Source organism: Mus musculus, chromosome 4, assembly GCF_000001635.26.
Source record: "Mus musculus strain C57BL/6J chromosome 4, GRCm38.p6 C57BL/6J".
NCBI classification, from domain to species: domain Eukaryota; kingdom Metazoa; phylum Chordata; class Mammalia; order Rodentia; family Muridae; genus Mus; species Mus musculus.
This window is the reverse complement of record NC_000070.6, coordinates 116,183,597-116,211,381: the sequence shown is the minus strand read 5'-3', so window position 1 is coordinate 116,211,381 and position 27,785 is coordinate 116,183,597. Positions and strand designations below refer to the sequence as shown.

The following is a 27,785-nucleotide window of genomic DNA, read 5'->3' as shown; positions in this document are numbered from 1 at the left end:
TACTTGTGCAAGCATGAGGACCTGAGTTCAAATCCCCATCACAGTAAAAACTAGGCACGGTGGCACTGGGGCAGCCCAGGCTACATAGAGATTTCTGTATCAGCATGGCTACACAGTACAAGTGAGAATATACAGTGAGAATTTATCTCAGAGCACACACTCACACACACACACACACACACACACAGAGAGAGAGAGAGAGAGAGAGAGAGAGAGAGATTTAAAAAGAAAAAAATGGTCCAAAATCACAAGCTTTCATTTTCAACTTCAACTAAGCCTCTCCTCTGAACCGATCTTGTGCTGAGCACTCTGGAAGACACTACTTGTCCTAAATAAGCCCACTATATCATAAGGGAGTGTTACAAGAACAAGCAACAATTTCCATGACCTCTGTGCTTTCAAACTAACTCATTCTCTCTAGGGCCCTAAAACCAGGACGAGACAGCACCCTTTCTTGGCCCTCTCAGGTTTTGTTTTTTGTTTGTTTGGGGTTTTTTTCCCCCTCTCTAACAGCCTAGCTCTCTTGGCCTCTCCCTGGCTTCTGACTGCTGAGTCTTAACCTCATGATTCTGTTCTTGTGGAATTCACTGCAGGCTTTATTCCCCAACCACAACTGAAACACATCCCTTGGATTAAGTCTTCTTTTCCAAGACAATAGAGGAATTGAGCCCAGAATCCTAGCTTGATATGGGGCTTTGTGGTTGCTGTTTCTGCAGTGTTTGCCTAGGACCCTGCAAATAAGAACCAGGCAGTACCCATCTCACCCGTGAATTGCTTCAGTTCTGAAACGCTTAACTCAATAACAGACCACTAAGACTTCTCTGTTTTGTTTGTTTTTTTTTTTTTCTTCTCTTTTTCTGACCAAGTCATATATTGAGGAAAATGATTATACCCTAGTACCACTTCAGCCAGTTCTATCTAACAATCTGTGTATACGCCTTAAGCCCAGAAGCTCTAAATATGGCCTTAGTTGAAAAAGAAGTCTTCAAAGGTGTAAGTAAAAATCTTGCAAGGAGATTGTCATAGGTTCAAGGTGAATTATCGATCCAGTGACAAATGTCCTTGTGACAAATGGGAAGAAGTAGATCTGAGACACAGCCATACACAGAAAGCTGTTTGAAGACAGTGGCAGGGGTCAGAGCAATACCTTTACAAGCCAGAAAGCACCAAGAATTACATGGCAACCCCCAGAATCTAGGAGAAGACATGCATTCTCTCTCAGAGTCTCCAGAAAGTCCTAACTAGTCCTGCCTACATCTTGGCTTTGAACCTTTGGACTTTAGCCCTCCAGTATTATGAAAGAATAAGTTTCTATTGTTTTAAGCCAGCCAGTTGTGGTAAGACACTATCGCAATCCTAGAGAAGTAATACCACAAATACCAGGCCGTCTTCTTCTTCTATATATTTTTTTAATGTTTAGAGACAAACTCTTATGCTGGAGCCCAAGCTGTCTGGCCCTCGGACTCGACTCACTGTAGTCTTCATATGTCAGCCTTCCAAGTGTTGGGACTAGAAGGGTAAACCATCATACTCCGTTCCATAATTTTTAAAATATTTTCCCATTTAGTTCATTTGTTTATTTTTAAATGGTGTCATGCTCTGGGACTGCTAGTGCACACCTTTAATCCCATTACTAAAGCGGATGGATCTCTGTGAGATCTAGTCAAGTTCTACACAGTGAGACCCTTGGGGGTAAGAGGGGTACACTTTTATAATTTTTTATAAGAAAATAAGTGAGGATGTTTTCATATATTTTCTTCTATGTATCTGAATGATTCGTTCATTTCAAGGACCCTCCAGTCTAGATCAGGTAGCCCAAAGAGTATCGCTTATGGATTATGGCCTGACACTGAATGAAGATCATGTCCTAGGCTGGTGAGTCTATTATCCCATTGTAGTGATGCCTTCAACATGAAATCTCCTTCCTTAACTTGCACAGGACTTTGCTCCTTGTCATAGGTGACCCCACCCAGGCCAAGTTAATTAGTTTTCCTTTCATAAATATTTTGAAATAGTACTCCCCCACCCAAATTAGACTTTTAAAGGATTGGACTTGACAAAGTATCAACCTCTGGAGCTGGCTATGGGTACTGTTCACCCTAACACTGAATTTCAAAGGAAACTACTCTTAAGGAAACCAAAGAAGGCAGGGCCTGGTGGAACTACCTACATTTCCAGACATAGAGATCACAAGGTCAAGGACTTTCTGAGCTACAGAGTGAATTCGGGGCTAGCCTTGTCCAGTGAAAGCCTGTCTCAAAACAAAAAAGTAAAAAGAAGGCTAGGAGGCAAGATCTTTAGGAGTTCAGGATCAACCTGGACTACATAGAGAGTTCCAGACCAGCCAGGATACATAGCATGACCCTGCCTCAAAAAGAGGGGGGCAGGGAGGGAGGAGGTCTGAGGATATGTAGAAGAATTTCACAACCAAAGACCTTCTAGGTCTGTGTGATCTGGCTGGAATGCAGACACACCTTTAGTACACACCTTTAATCCCAAACAATGAAGGTAAAGTTTAGTTTGTAGAAGGAAGCACCCATGTTTGAAAGTGATGTCTAATTGAGTGGTAGACAAAATGTTGAAGCAGAGAAAGATTTGATAGAATTAATATATACTCAACTCCCAGGAAAACAAGAGAAAAAAAGAAGCTACATAGCAGTGCAGAGAGAGGGAGGAGAAAGGGCAATCTTACTAGGACAGTTGTACAGAGACAGGTTACAGAGAGAGAACAACTAGACACAGGTGAAGACAGAAGGAGCCAGAGAATGAAGAGTCAGAAGTTTAGCAGATGGCTAGAGGCAGAGCTAAGAGAAGCCAGAGTGAATCAATCTTAGAGGTGAGTTTGAGCTAGAACAGCTGAGTTAAATCAGCTAGCCAGTGATCAGAAAGAGTAAGAAAGGGTGGGCTAATTCAACAGCAAGTCTCAGAGGCTGAAAACATGCTAGGCCAAGATTAGGTTCTATGGCGGCTTCTGAAACTAGGCCTAGGCTAGCAGTAAGCCTCTGAGATGACAATTACATCAGGCAAGTAAGTAAAAGATACTTTTACAAGGATAGAGTTGTATGACAGAGTGCTTATCTAACATGCATAAGACCCTAGGTTCAACCCCAGTGTTGAAGATGGAAGGAAGGAAGGAAGGAAGGAAGGAAGGAAGGAAGGAAGGAAATCATATGAATAGAATAGAGTTAAAAGACTGAATGAATACATGGAGTAACCAGTTTCTTGAGTTTCTTTGATTTGAATATGGCTGATTCTTCAAAGTTCTCCTGCTGGAACCCATCATTATTGTGACACTATTCTCAATAGCCAAATTATGGAATCAGCCTAGATATCTACGATCATATCAAGTCAACATACCTCCAGTTCTAGGAGTTCTAATGCTCTCTTCTGGCTTTTACAGGTGATGGCCAGACATATAAAGTACAGACATACATTACAGCTAACACTCATGCACATAGAATAAAAATAAATCCAAAAATTTTAAATTGTTAGACAGGGTTTCATTATGTATCCCCAGCTAGCCTCTGCCACCGTAGGGCTGGTTTTAAAGACATATACCATTATATCCAATCTCCTAAGAAAAATATTTTTTAAAAAAATGGATGGATGTGCTATTGTATTGTGAAATAATCCAGAGTGGGAGTGAAAGCTATGAGCCTTTTCCCCCCTCTCCTATATGTAATCTAGAGTTTTACAAAAAGACATGAAAGTTAACAGGGGGACTAACAGGAGATAAAAAGGAAAGAGAGCAATGGAGAGATGGATATGATCGAGTATAGTATATACTTGTATGAAAACATCACAATAAAACAAGCTCATGTGCTGGAAACTTGATCCACAATGTAATTGAGAGGTGGTGTCACCTTTAAGAGTAAGGTGGAGTGGAAGGGAACTAGGTCATGGGGCACGAATCTGAGAGACAGATTAAGGCCCATCTCAGAGCCTCCATTAGACCTCAAGAGAGTGGATTAATTGCCTTGAGTATGAATTGATACATTGTGAGTCCAGCATCCTCCATTTCCTCTCTTGCTCTCTCTCTCCTTTTTGTTTTGTTTTGTTTGTTTGTTTTTGTTTTCTTTTGGTTTTTGGTTTTTGTTTGTTTGTTTGTTTGTTTGTTTGTTTTGAGACAGGGTTTCTCTGTGTAGCCCTGGCTGTCCCGGAACTCACTTTGTAGACGAGGCTGGCCTCAAACGCCTGCCCCTGCCTCCCGAGTGCTGGGATTAAAGGTGTGCGCCACCACCACCTGGCTCTTGCTCTCTCTCTCTTATAGGCTTACTGCTCTCATTCACACCTCCAGCACATGATGTCCGCTGTTATGTCCTATGCTCTAAAGGTCTTAGCAGACCAGTAATGCTGGCAGCTTTGGCCAGAGGAGCTTCTTTTTCAGTGGGCAGCAGTTATCAAAGAGTCTGAACTGGTCAGAATTCTGAGAATAAGTGACCGGTGAGTGTTCAGTCCAAAATGGAACATCTGTATCACACCAAGGCTCAGGGAATATCACAGAAGTGGTTACAAAACAGATGGAAGGACCGGAGTGGGAAAGGGGTGGGGTGTTGCAGAATACTGTTTTCTGCCATGACATAGCATTGCACTCTTGAACTCCTGGCAAGTTGTGACCCAAGAATAAGACATGCGCAAGCTTTGGCTGATCAACATTCTGACATGAAGGTGGGAGGGGCTCTCGAGGCCCCACCCCTCTTTAAAGATTTATAGGCAGTTAACTGCTATTTGTAAGGAATGACTCATGGGGCCTCACCCCTTCTGGAGGATCTATAGGCAATTAGTGTTGCTGTGGTGGGAGAGACATTTTCTTCAGTGATGCAGCCACTGGTCAATTGCCCGTGCTCCTATAAATAACTCTTCATCCTGCGTAAAACCCTAATGCACACACAGAGACTTAAGCAGAAAGGGAATGAGTTGAGAAGACCAGTGAGTGGATAAGAGGATAATGAGAGGTGAATATGATCCAAGTGCATCATATACATTCATGAAAATGACACAATGAAACCCATTATTATGTGTAATTAAAATATGCTAATTAAAAACATTTAAAAATAGATCTTTATCAGATGTGACTGCCTGAGCTTGAACTTTTCAGCCTTCAAATCCACGAGGCAAGGGAAATCTATTTTATAAAGCACCCACCCTTGGGTATTTTGTTATAACAATATAACATTGTGACATCAGTTTAGAGTTTCCTGACACCAGACTGAGTTCTGATATTAACACTGGTAGGGCTTGGGGCAAGAGTATTAATGGAAACCCACATGCCATTTGTCAAAATTATTAAAGGTCAAATACACACCATTAAACTAAAAAAAATAAAGTCCACTTATATCAAATACATCTTCATGAAAACCCAGAAGACTAAATTCAAATTTAATATTCAGGGATCCTCAGAGTTCTGACACATACAAAACGTGGAGGAGATAGAGAGAGAGATGACCCCTTGTCTTCTTACTCCCAGCTTCATCCAGTACTGTTAGAGTAGCTCTCGTGTAAGTATCCAAGCTCTTTCCACCCATCCCTTCCTGACAGCTGTCCCTTGATCTATCTAAAGGTGCTGGCACTATGTTTTCTGGTCTTAGGAAAACACATTCAGCCAGGAGGTGGTGGTGCATGTCCTTTAATCCCAGCACTTGGGAGGCAGAAGCAAGCAGATCTTTGTGAATTCAAGGCTAGCCTGGTCTACAGAATGAGTTCCAGAATAGGTAGGGCTACACAGAGAAACCCTGTCTGAAAAAAACTAGAGAGAGACAGACAGACACAGACATAGAGACTCAGAGAAAGACAGAGACAGACAGAAGGAGAGAGAGAGAGAGAGAGAGAGAGAGAGAGAGAGAGAGAGAGAGAGAGATCCGGGGGAAGAGCCCATGAAGTTCTTGGAAGCAAACAGAGGCTTTGTAAGCAGGTACTAAGGATGGTCTACAAGTGAGAGGCAAGGATTTGGGGTAAATAATTTATTCCCTTTGCCCCCATGGGTTTCTCATCCTAAGGAGAGAAGTTGGCACAGAAAAGGGCTCAAGCAAGACCCTTTAGACACAGGGTCCAAACCAGAGCTGCTACTTTTTCAGCACTAATAGAAACTGTTTATATAAATATTTATATAAATTATGATCCAACTAGATTCTGTTACTTGCAGCTCAAGAATCCCAAAGGCCCCTGACAGTTTTACTGTCTGTTCCTTGGTGGGCTAGAGTGGTGACTGGTACAAGCCCTAATGCCTACCAAATGTGCCAGAAACAAAGAGGTAGTAGCTTTTGCTGTAAGTTCTGCCATCCCTGGAAAATTATTTTAGATTACTCATTGTGATTTTACTCTCCCAACATGTATATATATATACATCCCATATAGTATGTATACTATATCTCTAATTAGAGATTTTGAGCTTAGTAGCCCAAATCCTAAGATATTACCTTATTTCTGAAACTATATTCAATATCATATCAGATTTGCCTCTCATTTGGCTTAACATTACTCCAAAATGAGAACAGTGTTCAGCTATTAGGCACCAAAGAGTGTAAAATGTCCTCTATAATCTCATCAGTCAGGTCTTGGAGCTGTCTCCCTCGGAAGAAATTCTGGTCCCTTTCCTTGGAAAGCCTTTGTTGTTTTCTCTGGGGATGGTGGACATACCCTTGCTGTGAGTTCTGTCTATCACTCCTCCATCCAACTTCACATTCATAGACTGAGTAATAATAATCTGTTCTGGAGAGTGCAGTCAAATGCCACCCATGAACATGATATCTAAGACAGACAGGAACTTCCTGCTGGACCTGCCTGACAGCTTGACTCTTAAGGAGCCTGAGAGTGTGTCTAGTGATACATCATGGCGCTCACAAAACAACTGAAAATCACAATGCACGTCTGGGTTCCCAGCTGCTCTGCAACAAGAAGTAGGAAGACCCCTAACCTAATGGTCAACAGACTGACACCCTGCCTCTTTAAGAGAGATAAAAGAGGCAAGCGGACCTCTGAGTTTGAGGCCAGCCTGGTCTACAGAGCTGTTCCAGGCCAGCCAGGACTACACAGAGAAACCTGTCTCCAGCAAAACAGAACATAACAACAAAATTGTTTGGATGAAACCTAAATAAATAGCATATTACCAAGCTTGGACCTCCAAATGAGTGACTTTCTGGCGATGAGGGATTTGGCTTTCTTCTGGATCTCAGGCTTCTGATTCAGTGCCCTGGATTGGCCGTGACAGTGTAACATACAAAGTTAGAACACTAAGGACATGTAGGAGCCTGGATGAGCGCCTCGTTAACATTGTGATTGGTTTTGATTTCCTGGGGTTCATACATGGGGGCGGTTATCTGGGGATCTTCTGGGCCTAAGGGTGTAACTCAGTCTTTGACAGCACACTTACCATGCCTGAGGCTGTGGGTTCAATCCTCAAAACTAATAATACTAACAACAACAACAATATAAATGTTTTCATAGCCTGTGTTTATGTCCTATGTGATATTTCCTGTCATCAGCTTTTATGAAGATTAAGCAAAATTGTTGAAGTTATAAAGGGACACCTTCAATTTTGAGTCTTTCATAGGGGCCACTACCACTGTTGTCACAATATGACTTTAGTTGTGACTAAAACCCAGCTTAAGTCAAATAAAGGTTCACGTCAGGAACAGAAGGGCAGAGGTGCTGTAACCATGTATGAGAGCTAATCTTGGCTGTCAACGTACCTGGGAAGAGAGAGCTTCGGATGAAGAATTTCCCAATTATATTAGTCTGTGTATATATCTGTGGGCATTTTCTTGATTGGTAATTGATGATGGAGAACCAAGCCCACCATGGGTAGTACCATCCCTAGGCAAGGGGTCATAGGTTATGTAAGAAAGGTAGCTGAAGTTTTTTAGCAGCCAGTAAGGAACATTCCTTCATGGTTTTCAACTTGGTTCCTGCTTGAACTTCTACCCTGACTTCCCTCCTTGTTGGTCTGTAACCTGGGAAATGAAATAAACCTTCTCCTCCCCAAGTGGCTTTTGGTCTGGGTGTTTATCACAGCCACAGAAAAGTAACTGGAACACAGTGTTAGCAAGAATCTGACCCGTAAGCCAGGCGGTGGTGGCGCACGCCTTTAATCCAAGCACTCGGGAGGCAGAGTCAGGCAGATTTCTGAGTTCGAGGCTAGCCTGATCTACAGATTGAGTTCCAGGACAGCCAGGGCTATACAGAGAAACTATATTTCAGAAAAAACAAAACAAAACAAAACAAAACCAACAGCAACAAAAAAAGAATCTGACTCGTTCTCAGTTCCCTCCCCCTCAGATGCTTCCCCACGGATGGATCTAGCAGATCAGGCTTACACTCTACCCCAAAGCAATCCCATCCAATAGAATATAAGTTTTGTCATATGGTAACAGAGAAATTCTGGGGGACAGGCTTATCCCATTGGGTCACATGGTTGCCCTGGAAGTAATCGCTGAGTCTAGTTAAAGAGAATGTTTTCTTTGGTTTGGTTTTGGTTTTGGTTTTGGTTTTCTGATATAGGATTTCTCTGTGTAGCCCTGGCTATACTGGAACTCACTCTGTAAACCAGGCTGGCCTCGAACTCAGAAATCCACCTGCCTCTGCCTCCCTTTAAAAGCATGCACCACCATTGGCTTCCTTTCTTTAGAATTCAACATTTTCTTTTTCTTTAAATTCATTTATTTTAATGATGATGATGTAGGAGCTGGTGAGGTAACATTCATACACATAAAATAAAAATAAGATAGAATCTATGATGTAGAGAACCCAGAAACAATAAAGTTTATCAATGGGTTTAAGGTGATTTCAAAATTCATTCCTCTCAGTTAATACAGACTTCCTGAATTATTTCCTAGAGTCTGATTTCTCAAACTGTATCTTGTGCTTACCCTAAGTCCACTACCCTAAGTCACATTCCATTCTTGGAACAACAACAGAGACAGAGAGAGAGAGAGAGAGAGAGGACTGCCTTGGCCTTTCCTTGAGTGATAGCTTCTCCTTGTACATTTTGAACTTTGAATGTTTCACCAAACTAAAGCTTTAAGTTGGAAAGCCTTGAGTGGAAGCAGAGAAAACAAAAATATTTTGTTTTGTTTTGTTTTGTTTTTCGAGACAGGGTTTCTCTGTGTAGCCCTGGCTGTCCTGGAACTCACTCTGTAGACCAGGCTGGCCTCAAACTCAGAAATCCACCTGCTTCTGCCTCCCAAGTACTGGAATTAAAGGTGTGTGCCACCACTGCCCAGCTTCTTTTCTGCTTTTATTTTTCTATGGCTTCTATACCCAGATGAAGAGAGAATATTCAGGTATCCTATCCCTGTATTTTTTAAACACTTTTCGGTTTGGCCTTGATCCCCACCAATGTGCCTACCTCTCCTGAATACCACCAAGGTTTATGATCAAAGACATTTTCACCCCTCCTCTCTTTCAAGCTGTGTAGGACACTTGAGCGCTAAGCTTAAATGTGGCCCTCTGTGATGGGAGATGGCTTGGGTGCTTTCTACATATGAATTTTTCCATTAAAAACCTCAGGAAAATGGACTTGGTGGTAACATGCTTATAATCTCAGCAGTCAGGGAGTGGAGGAGAATTTGAAGCAATCTGGAGCTATGTAGCAAGACTCCTTCTTGTCTTTAAAATAATGACAGTCTCTTAAAAGCTGGCAATTTTCTGGCTGTCACCCCTCATCCCAGGATTCTGCATCCACCAGACAAAGGTGAGTTCCTTTCCTGCTGTGTCCTCCTCTTGTGAGAGCTAAGTATAACTGAAATGCCAGGCCCATCCCTTCTCTTTTTCACTAATGTGCTTCAACCTTGAATGCTATTGCTGGAATCCCTCTTTAGCTAGGAGTCCTGATTACTTACTCACAACCTCTTTCGGTGTTGTTGTTTGTTTGCTGTTGTTTTTTAAAGGTAAGGTCTCAGGCATCCTAGGCTACCTTGGAACTTGCTATGTAGCCAAAGATGACATTGAGTTTCTGATCATCCTGCTTCCATCTCTGAAGTACTGGGATAAAGGCATGTGCCCCATCCCTAATGTTGATTTTAGTATGTGTGTATGTATGCATATTTGTATATGTACTTGTGCATGTAGGTACACATGTCAGTGGAGGCCAGATATGGACTTCTAATGTGTCCTACATTGTTCTCTACCTTGTTTTTTGAGACCTGAATCTGGAGCTCAGCAGTTCAGCTAGGCTGTCTGGCCAGTGAGCTCTAACACCTGTCTCTAGCCACCTCCTTCCAGCACTGGGGTTATAGGCTGTGCACTCAGTCTTCACATGGGTACTGGCGTCTTCATGTTGGTATGGCAAGCACTTTCCCAACTAAGCTATCACTATTCCACATGCTTGGTTTTATGCAGTACTGGAGATAGAACCCATGGCATCCTGCATAATAATAAACAGTCTGGGTTGGCGTCCCACGCGTGGTACGAGGTTGTGTCTCTCAGGTGAAGCATGGCTAAAAGCCTGCGGAGTAAGTGGAAGAGGAAGATGCGGGCCGAGAAGAGAAAGAAGAATGCGCCAAGGGAGCTCAACAGACTGAAGAGTATCCTCAGAGTGGACGGGGATGCTCTAATGAAAGACGTTGAGGAGATAGCAACCGTGGTGGTAGCCAAACCTCTACAGGAGAAAATGCAGTGTGAGGAAGGGCGGTGTGACGCAGATGAGGAAAAGGATGACATGAAAATGGAAACTGAAATTAAGAGAAACAGAAAGACTCTTCTAGACCAGCATGGCCAGGACCCAGTGTGGATGAACCAGAGGCAAAGAAAAAGACTGAAGGCCAAGAGAGAAAAGAAACAAGGGAAAAGCAGAGCAAAGGCCGAGAAGGGCCTGGCCTGGTAGACCTTAAAGACTGGCAAGGGAGACAGGCGTGGTGGTGCACCCCTTTCATCCCAGCACTCAAGAGGTGGAGGCAGGTGGATCTCTGTGAGTTCAAGGCCAGCCTGGTCTACAGAGCAATTCCAAAGCACCCAGGGCTCCTTTACACAGAGAAACTGTGTCTTGAAAATACAAGCAAACAAACAAACAAACAAAAAACTCAGAAACTTTGTTTTCAGTTTGGACTTAGTTCTGTAATTCAAACCAAAATAACTCATTTGTGTTAGAAACTTGAATAAAATCTCTTTGGTGATGAAAAAAAAAAAAAAGTCTATCAACTAAGCTATAGCACCAGCCCCCATATTCTGTCTTTTAGTTTCTAGTCTCATGCTTCTCTCCCCAGAACCTAAAGATCTACTATTAGATCCATCACTAGGGGCTAGAGAGATAGCTCATTGGTTAAGTATTTATTGCCCCATCAGAGGACCGGAGTTCAGATTCTAACATTTCACAAATGCCTATAACTCCAGATTCAAGAGATCTGATGTCTTCTGCTGGACGCTGCAGGCAGCTGCACACATATGAATGCGCGCACACACACATAAATAAAACAATAAAATTAAATATTTGAAAAGGCCCTCTGTTATATATTTCTCCTGTCTCATCCTCACACATAAAGTTGCAAATCACCAGAATCCTTGATGGATTGCCTATCTTTTTCTTAATATTTTTAAGAACTGGTGTCTCACTGTGTTCACCAGCCTGGTCCTAAACTCCTGAGTTCAAGAGAACTCAATGGCCACAGCCTCCTAAGAAGCTGGACTTGGGGACAAATTGGCAAGGACTGCATTTTCTCTGTTTGGTGATCTGATCAGTCCTCCTTTCTCCCCTTATTGCCAACAATCTTGGTTGGCAGCTGGAATTTCTCCCAAAACTTTATCCCGGAACAGATCTAATATTCTGTGGTTACCCACAGGATCTGTCGATTGGAGATTGGACCTCTGATTACTAGACCTTCTACCTTCCATGGGAATTTATCCAGGCCCAATTCATATGAAGCTGTATATATCCCTACTCCCTGACAGAGCAGATTATCTGAATAGCCCTATAGTTGCCTGTTAGAGCATTCAGCACTTAGCCAACTAGCCCCGAGACCTTGAAACCTCCCCTCACCACTCTAAGAAGCTCCTCCATCATGCTTTGTGTCTGCTACTCAACACTCTCCGCGGCTCAGTGGAATGCTCTGAGCAAGAAATCTCTTTCCTCATACTCTGAGTGACTTTTCCCCCAAATACCATCAACTTTCAGGTCCTCCCAAGTCATTAGGCTAACTGAATGGCCCTTTCTCTCACCTGTCCTCAGCAATTACGTCAATGACTTCTGTCTGAGGCTTCTATGTGTTTTTGGCATCCTGAACACATTCAAAAATATATCTTATGAGCCAGGCAGTGGTGATGCACATCTTTAATCCAAGCATTAGAAAGGTAGAGGCAGGTAGATTTCTGAGTTTGAGGCCAGCATGGTTTATGGAATAAGATCCAGGACTGCCAGAGCTACACAAAGAAACCCTGTCTTGAAAAACAAAGAAGTATATAGTAATTTTTTTTAAAGGAACTGTAAGAGCCTGTAAGAGCCTGGGAGATGGCTTGGCACTTTAGAGAGCACTTGCTGCTAATACAGAGGACCCAGGTTCAAAACCCATATAGTAACTAACAACTATCCTTAAATATAGTGTGTGTGTGTGTGTGTGTGTGTGTGTGTGTGTGTGAGTGTGTGTGTGTGTGTGTGTGTGTGTGTGTGTGTGTGTGTGTGTAGAAGGGGGAGGAGGAGGAAGAGATAACGAAGATGTCTTATCTTACACTAGTCCCATCAGGGACTGATGAGACAGCCTGTGGTTGCCATTCCAGATGACCTAAATTCCATCTCTAGCACCCACATGACAGCTGACAGTCTATAACTGCAGTCCCAGGGAGATCCAACACCCTCTTCTGGCCTCTCTAGGCACTGCACAAACATGCATTCAAGGCAAAATACCAATACACATAAAATAAAGATTTAAACCTTTCTAAAAGTGTTGTTTTACTTCTTGCTAAAGGTTGCTCGTTAGCATCTGTCAGTGTGTTCCTAAGTGTAGCTTTTGATCACCAGGCCTTCACACAGGTATCCTGACTCCCAGACCCCCCAAGAGTTCATAGCTTTGTTTTCTTGAATCACTGACATTGAGAAACTAACATTTTGTGTTTTATAATAAACCTTTAATTTAATATTTAAAAAATAATATGATTTGTTGTTGTTGATTTTGAGACAGGGTATCTCAGTGTTTCCCTGGCCTCAATCTTGGAGATTCACCTGTCTCTGACTCCTGAGTACTGGGATTAAAGGTGTGTGCCACCACTGCCTGGCTAGAATAGGATATTTTCAAAACATAAAACTCAGGTTTGGGGCTGGAGAGATGGCTCAGTGATTAAGAGCACCGACTGCTTTTCCGAAGGTCCTGAGTTCAAATCCCAGCAACCACATGGTGGCTCACAACCATCCGTAAAGAGATCTGACGTCCTCTTTTGGTGCATCTGAAGACAGCTACAGTGTACTTAGATATAATAATAAATAAATCTTAAAACAAAAACAAAAACAACAGCCAGGCGTAGTGGCACATGCCTTTAATCCCAGCACTCGGGAGGCAGAGGCAGGCAAATTTCTGAGTTTGAGGCCAGCCAGGTCTACAAAGTGAGTTCCAGGACAGCCAGGGCTATACAGAGAAACCCTGTCTCAGGGGAAAAAAAAGAAAAACGAAAAACAAAAAACAAAAACAGAAACAAAAACAAAACCCAACAACTCAAGTTTTGGTAAAAATCTTGTATCAAAGTTGTAAGGTGCCAGTCTGACAACTTCAAAGAGTTTGGAGGTGCCTACTAAAATGAAGTAGAGCATCATCTTTACAAACAGGAGAAGCTCCAGCCTCACCCAACGTTGTTATTTCTGTTCCCTGTCATACTTCTGGACTGCAGACTAGTGAGCATGCTTAGTAAACTCGAGGGAAGCTACAGTATCTTTCCTCTTAAAGACCTTGCTAAGTTTTCTCTCTCTCTCTCTCTCTCTTTATTTATTTTATTTTATTTTTTTTTTTTTTAAAGATTTATTTATTATATGTAAGTACACTGTAGCTGTCTTCAGACACTCCAGAAGAGGGCGTCAGATCTTGTTACAGATGGTTGTGAGCCACCATGTGGTTGCTGGGATTTGAACTTCAGACCTTCGGAAGAGCAGTCGGGTGCTCTTACCCACTGAGCCATCTCACCAGCCCCTCTTTATTTATTTAATGTATATGAGTACACTGTAGCTGTCTACAGTATGAGCCATCATGTGGTTGCTAGGAATGAAGGTTGCTCACTCTGCAACTGGAACCTGATGCCCTCTTCTGGTGTGTCAGAAGACAGCTACAGTGTACTCATAGAAGTAAAATAAATAAATATTTTAAAAACAATTTGTTTGTATATGCATGTGTGTGAGACTAAGTGTCACAGAGGCCTGTGGAGGTCAGAGGGCAGTTTGTAGGGATGGGTTCTCTCCTTCTACCATATAGGCCTCAGGGATCCAGCTCAGGTCATCAGGCTTCGAGGCAAGTGATTTTACCCAATGATAGTCTCAGTAGACACTGTTTGCTTGTTTCTTTGAGACGGAACGTCATGTCGCCCAAACTGGCCCAGAGCTTAGTATATGGTTAAGGATAATCTTGCACTCCTGATCCTCCTGCCTCCACCTCTTAAAGGGTTAAGAGGACATGTGGATACCTCCATGTTCAGCCTTTTTTATCTTATTTATTTTGGGGGTGTTTTGAGACCTCAAGTTCACATACTCCTGCCTTAGCTTTCTGAGTGTTGTAACACATTACTAGGTTCCTTTTAAACCACTCTGAAAGAAATACACAATATTTATCAAAAACTTGAGTTTACGGTTTTAAACACTTCCCATTGTTTTACTTTGCTTTAATTTTACCCCTTTCTTTTGTAAGGCACTCATGCTATGGTGCACATATTCAGGTTAAGAGAAGCCTTGAGGGCTGGAGAGATGGCTTGGTAGTTAAGAGCACTGACCACACCGGGCGTGGTGGCACATGCCTTTAATCCCAGCACTCGGGAGGCAGCGGCAGGCGAATTTCTGAGTTCGAGGTCAGCCTGGTCTACAGAGTGAATTCCAGGACAGCCAGGGCTACAGAGAGAAACCTTGTCTCAAAAAGAAAAAGAAGAAAAGCCTGTTACCTACTTCCTAGCACTTGGGAAGCTGAGGGAGGCAGATCACGATTTCAAGGCTAGCTTGGCTGCAGAACAAGCTTGGGGGGGGAGCCTGAACAATATATCAAGATCCTGCCTCAAAAAACAACAAAGCAAAGGCAGAGCTGCATACAGCTGAGGAGTACAGCCTGACGTCTGTGGTCAGCATCAGTCGAGGAGTACAGCCTGACGTCTGTGGTCAGCATCAGTCGAGGAGTACAGCCTGACTGTATCTGCTCTGCACCTCACTCTTGAGCCATCCATTTTGCCCTTCAACTTTGATACACAATTTTTAAATTTTTTTTTTTTAAAGATTTATTTATTGATTATATGTAAGTCCACTGTAGCTGTCTTCAGACACTCCAGAAGAGGGAGTCAGATCTCGTTACGGATGGTTGTGAGCCACCATGTGGTTGCTGGGATTTGAACTCCGGACCTTCGGAGGAGCAGTCGGGTGCTCTTAACCACTGAGCCATCTCACCAGCCCAATTTTTAAATTTTTATTTATTTAATTTATATGAGTACACTGTAGCTGTCTTCAGACACACCAGAAGAAGGCCATGTGATTGCTGGGAATTGAACTCAGGACCTCTGGAAGAGGAGTCAATGCTCTTAACCACTGAGCCATCTCTCCAGCCCCCTGATACACAATATTTATCAAAACTTGAGTTTAAGGTTTTAAACACTTCCCATTGTTTTATTTTGCTCTAATTTTACCCCTTTCTTTTGCAGGGCACTCATGCTATGGTGCACATATTCAGGTTAAGAGAAGCCTTGAGGGCTGGAGAGATGGCTTGGTAGTTAAGAGCACTGACCACTCTTCTGAAGGTCCCAAGTTCAAATCTCAGTCACCACATGGTGGCTCACAACCATCTGTAATGAGATCTGACACCCTCTTCTGGTGTATCTGAAGACAGCTAGCTACAGTGTAGTTATTTATAATAATAATTAAATCTTTGAGCAGGAGTGGGGTTGATCGGAGTGATCAGGGCTTGACCGTGAGTGAACAGAGGTCCTAAATTCAATTCCCAGCAACCACATGATGGCTCACAACCAAGTGTACTCATATACATAAAATAAATAAATAAATCTTTTAAAAAAAAAAAAAAAAGAGAAGCCTTGAGTTTGTTCTCCCCTTCCACCATGTCCTTACATCATGTGGATCTAACTCATAGGATCTAACTCAGGTCCACCGGGCTCAGCAGGTAGTGCCTCTACTGAGCCATCTCACCAGCCCCCACAGTCCTTTTGGTTTTCCTTAAATGATTAAGGAAACACACAAACAATTATAAAGAAAAGAAACTATTTTAATGGTTGGATTCTAAAGAAAGGAAGCCAAGATTTTTGTTTTGTTGTGTTGTGTTATGTTTTTTGAGACAGGGCTGCCCTGGAACTAACTCAGTAGACCAGGCTGGCCTTGAACTCAGAAATCTGCTTGCTTTTGTCCCTAGAATTCTAGGATTAAAGATGTGTACCACCAAGCCCAGCTAAGATATTTTTAATTTTTACTTATTTTTATTCTCAGTAAACATTTTGCTTTTATTTAAGCAAAGTTATTTCTTTCTGTGTGTGTGTGTGTGTGTGTGTGTGTGTGTGGTGTGTGTAGGGCCCTGTTGATAGATCCCCTGTAGTTTTAGGTGGTTCTGAACCACCATGTGGGTGTTGGGAGTCAAACTCTGGTCTTCTGCAAAAACAAATGTTCTTGACCAACCACTCAGCAGTCTCTCCGGTCCCTGTTTTTTTGTTTTGTTGTGAGACAAGGTCCCATTCTGTAGCCCAGGATGGCTTGAAACTCACTAACTTCAAACTTCTGGCAATCCTTCTGCCTCAGTCTCCAAAGTGCTGATATCATAAGCCATCATGCTTGCTGTCTTTTAAAGCAATAGTAAGAATTCATTGCTTGCTCTATTGCAGTGTGAAGACTTCCTCTGTGGAAAACAGAATTGTATGTGACATTTCTGACCATGAAGAATCACATTCTGCCTCCTGGAATCAAGAGTACTCTCCAGAAAAGACATCTGTGTGGCGGCAGCAATTACCCCATGTGCTTGTCATCAGATCAGCAACAGGGTCTGCCTGGGTGTCTCTGAGCTGTCACTGCCCCTGAACTGAATGGGGCATTTATCACACTGTTATAGAGAGATCAGCTGACCATCATGCACAGGCCCCACGAGCCTATCAATTAGCTCCTGTTCGTTTGTTAGCCCTTGTGCAAACACACAAACACTCTGGCTCTGGTACTGCGGTCACATTATCAGTCTCCTCCAGCCTCTGGAAGAGTGATAAGGCATGAGCTCGCCATCCTCTGCCATCCCCCATCTCCCCTTGGATAAAGGGTCACTTAATTAGCTAATGTGAGTAAAAATGATTGAAGCTGATGAAAAACAAAAACAGCAACAACAACAACAAAAACCCACCTCAGCCAGGCTATTAAGACTGGGGCCCCTCCCTGAAACTCTTTCCATCCCTAAGTCTGCCCACGAGATTCCCCCTTCAGTCTCTCAATCAGAAAGCTACACAAGGGAGCAGTGAGATGGCTCAGCAAGTAAACCAAGCTTGATCACCCCGGTTAGATACCCAGGGCCCACATGGTGGATAGAGAAAGCCAACGCCTATAGTTGTCTTCTGTCCTTCACATGGTGCTGTGACACATGTGTGCTAATACACAAACACAGACAATAAATAATATAGTAAAGAAGAAATGAAGGGGCTGGAGAGATGGCTCAGCGGTTAAGAGCACTGACTGCTCTTCTGAAGGTCCTGAGTTCAAATCCCAGCAACCACATGGTGGCTCACAACCATCAGTAATGAGATCTGATGTCCTCTTCTGTGGTGTCAGAAGACAGGTACAGTGTACTTACATATAATAAATAAAAATAAATCTTTTTTTTTTTTTAAAAGGCCGGGCAGTGGTGGCACATGCCCTTAATCCCAACACTTGGGAGGCAGAGGCAGGCAATTTCTGAGTTCAAGGACAGCCTAGTCTACAGAGTGAGTTCCAGGACAGCCAGGGATATACAATGAAACCCTGTCTTGAAAAATAAAACAAAACAAAAATGAAAGCAACTTAATAGCTTCAAAGACTCAGCATTCCCCCAAATTATCAAATTATGGATGATCTTTGACTTCTTGGAGGTAAACAGGCCATTTACAATATCAAACAACTTTTTTTTTAAATGATTGTGTGGGAATTTCCCCTTTCTGCTGCATGTTTACAGACATCACCCGGCACTAACACTCAGTCCACCATCTCTCCATCCAAGGTCTGAAGGCTGGAAGAAATCTCTTCTAGGAAAGCTGATTCCCACAGGGAGTCATAATATCTAGAATGTCCCTAAACCGCCCAGACCTACAATTCCCAGTAGTTTGTCCAATGTCAAAACAGGAAGGTGCCCAAGACGAGTATGAAGCCCTGCCATCCACCTCCCCTCTCTTATAAGGTATATCGGTGGGACACAGTTGATAGCTGACCTCTATCTTAAAACCCACTTCCATTGGGCCACCCTGAGCGAGTCCTCTATGAGCCCTGAGGGTCTTTCAGGAGGAGCTGCAGCATCCTTCCCCCCTTGCATCCTGTTATCCTCTCCATCTGTATTCCTAGAGCTTCATCAGCAGTCACTCAGTCAGCTCTTACAGGTTCCTGGATTGTCCCACGCCAGTCCTCCCCCTCCCCCAGCCCAGCTGCAGCCCGAGGGATCACTTGAAGACATAATTATGACTCTGTTGCTTCCTGCCTAAAAGTGTTTGATGGCACAGAGTAAATCCAAACTGCCTCACTTCACAGTCCAGCCCATGCTGACTATCTCAGGCTGTTCCCCTTTCCTCCACTGTGACTTGGGCTTATGAGTGTCTGGCTTACAGTACCTGGCTCACACTATTTCCTTCCTCCTGAATTCAAGTAAAGCCTTTCGTTGGGGCTCAGTGCTTAAGAGCAGTGGCTGCTCTTCCTGAGGACCTAAGTTCTTTTTTTTTTTTTTTTTTTTTTTTTAAGTAAGTCTTTCCTGCAAGGTCTGCCTAGATGGTGCCTCTTCTACCAAACTCATCCCTGAGCTCCGGGACATCTTGGTTATTGTTCCCTTGGGCCTACTCTGCTTTTACAGTAACTATTATATACAGATTTTGTTTTCTTCCAAAGACTATAGATATCTTAAGAACACTGTATTTACCAACTGTGATGGCACACGACTTTAATCCCAGCTCTCAGCAGGCAGAGGCAGGTGGATCTTTGTGAGTTTGAGGCCAGAATGGCCTACAGAGAGAGAGTTCCAGGACAGCTGGGGATGTTACACAGAGAAACCCTGTCTCAAACATGGTATCACAGTATTCAAGGAAGCAGAAGCAGACAGATCTCTGTGGGTCCAAAGCCAGCCAGATTTACACAGTAAGTTCCAGGCCAGCTCGGAACCTGTCTCCAGGAACATGCTTTATACTAGCCTTTTCTGTACGTCCACTTCCACAAAAAAGTAGAAAATAGTTAAAAAATATGTGCACACAGACTTTTATCATTGCATTAATTTTTTTGCATGTATGTGTGTGTGTGTGTGTGCCATGATCAATGTGTGGGAGTCAGAGGACAGCTTTAGAGAAATGTTTCTTTCAGCCGGGCATGGTGGCTAGCACCTTTAATCCCAGCACTCGGGAGGCAGAGGCAGGTGGATTTCTGAGTTTGAGGCCAGCCTGGTCTACAAAGTGAGTTCCAGGACAGCCAGGGCTATACAGAGAAACCCTGTCTCAAAAAAACAAAAACAAAAACAAAACAAAGAAATGTTTTTTTCATTACACCCTGTGGATTCTGAAGCTGATCACAAGTCATCAGACAAATTCTGTCACCTGATGAGCCACCTCTACAGCCACCACTGTAACCAGTCTTAACTTAACTTAACTTAAGCTTTATTTGTGTTTTATGTCTTGTCGTCGTTTGGTGGTGGCTTGTTAAGTTTTTGTTTGCTTGTTTTAAGACAGGTCTTTTGTATAGCCCAGGCTGGCCTGGAACTCACTATGTATACAGTAGACTAGCCTCCAATTCACGTGGCTCTGCTTGCCTCAGCTTCCTCAGTTCTGGGTTTAAGAGTGTGCTACCCAAAGCTCAAGACTAAGTGGATTAAGGAACTCCACATAAAACCAGAGACACTGAAACTTATAGAGGAGAGAGTGGGGAAAAGTCTCGAAGATATGGGCACAGGGGGATAATTCCTGAATAGAACAGCAATGGCTTATGCTGTAAGATCAAGAATTGACAAATGGGTCCTCATAAAATTGCAAAGCTTCTGTAAGGCAAAAGACACTGTTGATAAGACAAAAAGGCCACCAAAAGATTTGGAAAGGACCTTTACCAACCCTAAATCTGATAGGGGACTAATATCATATATATATATATGACATATATAAAAAGAACTCAAGAAGTTGGACGCCAGAAAATCAAATAACCCTATTTAAAAATGGGGCACAGCTGGGCATGGTGGCGTACGCCTTTAATCTCAGCACTTGGGAGGCAGAGGCAGGTGAATTTCTGAGTTTGAGGCCAGCCTGGTCTACAGAGTGAGTTTCAGGACAGCCAGGACTACACAGAGAAACCCTGTCTTGAAAAAAGAGGAAAAAAATGGAGCACAGAGCTAAACAAAGAATTCTCAACTGAGGAATACCAAATGACTGAGAAGCACCTGAAAAAATGTTCAACATCCTTAATCATCAGGGAAATGCAAATCAAAACAACCCTAAGATTCCACCTCACACCAGTCAGAATGGCTAAGATCAAAAATTCAGGTGGCAGCAGATGCTGGCAAGGATGTGGAGAAAGAGGAACACTCCTCCATTGCTGGTGGGATTGTAAGCTGGTACAACCACTCTGGAAATCAGTTTGGCGGTTCCTCAGAAAATTGGACATAGTACTACCAGAAGATCCAGCAATACCACTCCTGGGCATATATCCAGAAGATGTTCCAACTTGTAGTAAGGACATATGTTCCACTATGTTCATAGCAGCCTTATTTATAATAACCAGAAGCTGGAAAGAACCCAGATGTCCCTCAACAGAGGAATGGATACATTTACAGAATGGAGTACTACTCAGCTATTAAAAACAATGAATTTATGAAATTCTAGGCAAATGGATGGATCTGGAGGATATCATCCTGAGTGAGGTAACACAATCACAAAAGAATTCACATGATATGCACGCACCTATAAGTGGACATTAGCCCAGAAACTTAGAATAACCAAGATTCAATTTGCAAAACTCATGAAACTCAAGAAGGAAGACCAACGTGTGGATACTTGTTACTTCTTAGAAGGTGGAACAAAATACCCATGGAAGAAGTTACAAAGACAAATTTCGGAGCTGAGACTGAAAGAAGGACCATCCAGAGACTACCCCACCTGGGGATCCATCCCATAAACAACCACCAAACCCAGACACTATTGCATATGCCAACAAGATTTTGCTGACAGAACCCTGATATAGCTGTCTTCTGTGAGGCTATGCTGGTACCTGGCAAATACAGAAGTGGATGCTCACAGTCATCTATTGGATGGAACACAGGGCCCCCAATGAAGGAGCTAGAGAAAGTACCCAAGGAGCTGAAGGGGTCTGCAACCCTATAGGAGGAACAACAATATGAACTAACCAGTACCCCAAGAGCTCGTTGGGACTAAACCACCAATCAAAGAAAACACATGGTGGGACTCGTGACTCTAGCTGCATATGTAGCACAGGATGGCCTAGTTGGCCATCAATGGGAGGAGAGGTTCTTGGGCTTGCGAAGATTCTATACCCCAGTATAGGGGAATGCCAGGGCCAGGAAGCAGGAGTGAGTGGGTTGGGGAACAGGAGGAAGGTATAGGGGATTTTTGAAGAGGAAACTAGGAAAGGGGATAGCATTTGAAATATAAATGAAGAAAATATCTAATAAAAAATAGCCGGGTGTGGTGGCACACGCATTTAATCCCAGCACTTGGGAGGCAGAGGCAGGCAAATTTCTAAGTTCGAGGTCAGCCTGGTCTACAGAGTGAGTTCCAGGACAGCCAGGGCTATACAGAGAAACCCTGTCTCGAAAAACCAAAAACCAACCCCCCCCCCAAATGTACTACCATGACTATCTGTGTTTGAGAGTTTTGCCTACATGCAGAGTGCCTATAGAGACCAGAAGAGAGGGAGAAAGTCAGATCCTCTGGATACTGCATATGCTTTTGTTCTGTTCTGCTTTGTTTTTGTTTTGTTCAGGTTCCAGGGATCAAATTTGCAATCTTACTAGCCTCTACTTTCTGTTTTTCTGAGGTGAGATGTCACTTTGTTTTCTAAGCTGGCCTTGAATTCCTTCACTTATAGGAACCTCTTGCTTCAGCTACCTAAAAATTGGAACTACAACCATGTATCACCACAGTTGGCCTTTCATTATACACTGTGTGTCTGTCTCTGTCTGTCTGCCTTTCCAATTTGTTTTTATTGTTGTTGTTGTTGATTTAAACAGTCTCACTGAGTATCCCAGTCTGGCCTGGATCTAGCTCTGTAGACCAGGCTGGCTTCAGGTTCACAGAGACCTGCCTGCCTCTGCCTCCTCAGCACTCAGGAGGCCAGGATTCAAAGCCAGTGCCATCAAACCCCACAAACTTTCTTAGAAAGTACTTTACTTTTTCTAACCTCTATTTGTATTATATGTGTATAGATGTTCTGCCTACATGTATGTATGTGTGTACCACATGTATATAGTGCTTGTAGAGGCCTTCCTTTTGTCTCCCTCCTTCTTCTCCTTCCTTTCTTTTTTGTCTTTCCTTTTGCTGAAATAGGTCTATGTGACCCAGACTGGCTTTGACCTTGATACCTTGATAGTCTCCTGCCTCAGCCTTCTGAATAAGTAGAACTACAGGCATATTCCAATGTACTAGACATAGATTAACTGTGTGTGTGTGTGTGTGTGTGTGTGTGTGTGTGTGTCCATGCATATGAAAGCCAAAGGTTATTTTCAGGTGTTCTTCAGAATAGATCAACCATCCACTCCATTTATTTATTTATTTATTTATTTATTTATTTATTTATTTATTTATGAGGTATGGTCTTTTTTAATCCAACTTCTGACATAAGCCAAAAAAAAAAAAAAAAGAAAAGAAAAAAAAATTAGAGACAGGGTCTCACTATGTAACTCTGGCTGTTCTGGAACTCACTGTGTAGACCAGACTAGCCTCAAACTCATAAAGACCTGCCTTCCTCTGCCTCCTGAGTGCTGGAATCTTGCGCGCGCCCAACTAGCCAGCAAGAACGATGCTGCAACAGGATCCTTCTGCACACGTTTATTGGGAGAGCTTGATTGCAGAGGCGAAGTGACCCCAAGCCCAGAACTGGTGCTGCTTATATAGGGCTAGGAGAGGCGTGTCTCACACCCGGATTAGTTATGCATGGGTTATGCTTACCACCTCATTTGCATGCCTACATCTGATTGGTTAACTTCTCTCTCATCTGATTGGTTACCTTGTCTCTCATCTGATTGGTTAATTCTCAAAACCTCATCTTGGCAAAAAAAAAACTTTACTGCCTATGTATGCGTGGTGGCCAACGGTAGCCAGTGCCACCCTACAACAGCACATGTGGCTTCCCACACTGGAATCCACCTACTTTCTTGAGGCAGGAGTATCTCTCATTAGGACTTGTGGCTTAGAGGCTGGGGAGATGGTTCCAGACTTAGGAACACTGGCTGCTTATCCAGAGGACCAGGATTCAGTTCCCAACACCCACACAGCAGCTCACCACCATCTACATCTCCTGTCCCAGGGATCTGAACATCTCATCTGAAAGAGGCGCACAGACCTATGGGCAGGCAAATTACACATGCTCATAAAAGAAATCATTTAAGCCGGGCGTGGTGGCACACGCCTTTAATCCCAGCACTCGGGAGGCAGAGGCAGGCGGATTTCTGAGTTCGAGGCCAGCCTGGTCTACAAAGTGAGTGCCAGGACAGCCAGGGCTACACAGAGAAACCCTGTCTCGAAAAACCAAAAAAAAAAAAAAAAAAAAAAAAAAAAAAAAAAAAAGAAATCATTTAATTTTAATTTTTTGAGACAATCTATTATGTAGCCCTAGATAGCCCTGATCTCACTATGTAAACCAGACTGGAATTGAACTTACAGGGATCTATCTCCCTCTCCTTCCTGAATACTGTGATTAAAGGTATGTTCCATATTGCTCAGCCTGATTATATATTTATTTTGTTTTTACTTTTTGTTTTTCCCTTTTTAATATTTATATATTTATTTATTTATTTATTTATTTATTTATTTATTTATTTATTTAATGTATGTATGTATCAGTACTCTGTAGTTGTCTTCAGACACACCAGAAGAGGGCATCGGATCCCATTACAGATGTGGTTGCTGGGAATTTGAACTCAGGACCAGTCAGTGCTCTTAACCACTAAGCCAACTCTCCAGTCCTTACTTTTTGGTTTTTCAAGACAGGGTTTCTCTGCATAACAATCCTGGCTGTCCTGGACTCACTTTGTGGACCAGGCTGGCATCAAACTCACAGAGATCCGATATCTCTCCCTCCCAAGTGCTGGGATTAAAGCCATGTGCCACCTTGCCCAGCTGATAAATTATTTTTTAGCAGACCTTGAGATTCCTGATTTGGCTACACTGATTTGCCAGTGGACCCGAGAGAGCCTTCTGCCTCTGCCTCCCCATTGCTCGGATTACAAATCCAACCTCACACTCAGCTTTACAGTGGGTGCTGGAGATTGAACCTCAGGTACTCACGCTTGAGCAGTCAGCACTCCTACTAAGTTATCCCCTAATAAAACACTTCTTCCCAGAGCTGAAAAAATGGGTACACAAGCATGCTGACCTCAGTTCAAAACCCTGAGAACCTACATAAACAGCCAGGTATGGTTGTGTGCTCACCTATAACCTCAACACCGTGGGGAAGAGGGGAGCAGAGGTAGCTGTGTCACTGGGTCTCAGTCTAGCTCTAGGCTCACTGAAAACCTTGTATCGAGGTGACAGGTGCAGAATGGTAGATGAGGACAACCAGTGTCCTCCTCTGGCTTCTGATGCACATAGGCACACACGGCCCTTCCTTTGTTTTTACAGTCTCACTATGTTTGGCTTGGAACCAGCTCAGGCTGGCCTTGAACAGAGATCCAACTGCCTCTGCCCCCAAATGTTGGGATTAAAGGTGTGTGCCACCAAGCCCAGAGTGCCAGTCTTTCTTAGACAGACTCTGTCACTTCATCACATGATGCCTTTTTAAAAACATTCGTTTGTGTATTAGTGGGAGAGAGGTCGTTCAAGTACTTAGGCATGCACATGGAGGTCAGAGGTAGACTTGTAATCTGAGTCTGTTCTCTCTTTCCACTAATACGAGTTCCTGGGATCAGACTCCGAGTGACCCTACTTGTTAAGTCATCTTGTTGTCACCCCTCACACACACCTTTTAAAGTAAAGTAAAACCTAGAAAATGAACATCATCTTGTGCTAAGCCCTGATAAGAAGATGAATAAGTACCAGCTTCCGTGCTGCAGCCGTGCAACCAAATCCTGAGGTGGCTGATGCTAAAAAAACTGTGGCCTGCAGCCTGTCTGAAGGGAGCCCAGCCTGCCTTTGTGGAGGTCTGTGGGCACATTCTGCCTACATGCCCCTTAGATTACTTGATTTTCTCTGCAGGCAGTGGCTGTTTGACAATTATTGCTGGCCGGGAGTTCAGAATGAGGCTGTGTTTCTAGGGTTAGACAAATGACATCACCTCCAGGAAGTTTTCTCTATTTCCTTCTCTGGTCCTCACTAATCTTCCAGTCTACATTGCTCCACTTAAGAACATCGGTCTTAGTACTTTCCCTGTCGTTTTAGAGAAAATGTCAGTTACTATTGTGAAAGTATGTTACACACGCTTTATCCATATCTCAGCTCTGTACTTAAGTCTGAGCCTCAGTTTTTCTCAGCTATGAGGTGGCACAGAGTATCATCACCCTCTCTCGACAACCCAACCCCTGAACTAACATAATATGACCACAGCCAAAGATACAGCCTGGCACTAAAACACCATATGGGGAGACACACCTATCTGGTCCTGCCCCGTGGTGACATCATCCTCACCACAGACAGCATCCTCTTTTCAGACTCAGAACAGCCCAAGCCAGGGAACAGTCAATCAGCCATAGGTAATCATACTCCATCCTATATATGGATATAGTAATTGCCAGGCAAGATTGAAAGATCCTGATTATTAAGGACTTGTCTACTGGTACGGCCACTGACATGTTCAAAACTCAATTCAGCTTCTCAACCAATATGTTACTCTTTCTTCTTCTTACCTCTGAAAATAGCATCACTAAAGACCCAAGCTGGAAATAAGCACAACGTTCTCATGCTTCCCACTAGAGTTTGGGGTCTTCAAGGTCCCCCAAAGGTCCATGTGTGGAAGGCTTGGTCTCCAGCCTCTGGCACTACTGGGAATGAAGGAAAGTCACTGAAGGCATGCTCTTAAAGGAGGTATTAGGACCTCAGTCCCCAGTTCCATTCTCACACTTACTTCTGGCTGCCTTTAGGTCTTCTAGGATACATTGAGTGACCATAAATACAAAGCGGCAGGACCAAGCCCCATGCACTGAAAACTTTAAAGCCCTGGGTATTTTGTCATAGCAACAGAAAGCTGACTAACGTGTCTTCTTACTCATGTCTTCCATTCAACCCATCACTAAGAGCTGCCGCTCCGATCTCAATCAGAGCTATCCACTTCTTTTCATCCAGAGGCCACCACTGTCATTCTTTCTGCCAGTCCCCTTCCCTGTGACACTGCCACACCATCCTCCATTATAGCTCTCCCTGCCTTTACACAGTCTCTGGGAACCCAACTCCTACTTTTACTGAAAAGCCCTCAGAGGCTGTCAGAATGAAACTAGTCTTGGTAATGTCAAGACTCCATCTTACTGTTTCTGCGTCATACCTCATGTGTCGCTGTGTCCTCTTTCTCGACCACGCGGTTCCCTGTCACTAACATTCTTCTTCTCCTCCCCAGAGTTTCCCAGACCAGCATCTAATCATATGTTCAGACTTAGCTGGGATTTCTACCCTGCCAGGGTTTTGACTCTACCAGCCCCCCAAAAGGCTAAGGGTTCTCATACCACCTTGGAAGAATGGCTCTAAATACTGTTCTTTTTCTTTTTGGTTTCTCGAGACAGGGTTTCTCTGTAGCCCTGGCTGTCCTGGAACTCACTCTGTAGACCAGGCTGGCCTCGAACTGAGAAATCCGCCTGCCTCTGCCTCCCAAGTGCTGGGATTAATGTGCGCCACCACGTCCGGCCTAAATACTGTTCTTAAACTCCCTTCTCCCTCACAACATACCTTGTCTCTACCTATTCCTGTTACAACTTTATGATAAGAAAAACAAGATTTGTCAAAGTTGAAGGAATGTCCAAGGCTAAACAGTAAATGGCTAGAGCAGACCTAAAAGCCAAGTTGGTTTATATGTTTGCTAATGAAAAGAACTGTATTGTTTTAAATGTTTTCTTTTCTGTGTATGTCTGTCCACCAGACATTGAAGGACAGAAGAGGGCATTGGATCCCCTGGAACTGGAATTCCAGACGGTTGTGAGCTGCCGTGTGGGTGCTGGAAATTGAACCTGACTCCCTGTAAGAACAGCCAGTGCTCTTAACTTCTTAGCCGTCTCTCCAGCCATGTTTTTCTTTTCTTGTGTCTTGTTTGCTTGCAAAGAAGTTTCACTAGGTTACCCAGGCTG

The 27,785-nt window shown here is 43.3% G+C and overlaps 1 pseudogene; it reads left to right on the top strand.

Moving 5' to 3' along the window:
* The first annotated feature begins 10,392 nt into the window (after positions 1-10,392).
* Positions 10,393-10,990, top strand: Llph-ps1 (annotated as a pseudogene).
* The last annotated feature ends 16,795 nt before the right edge of the window (positions 10,991-27,785 follow it).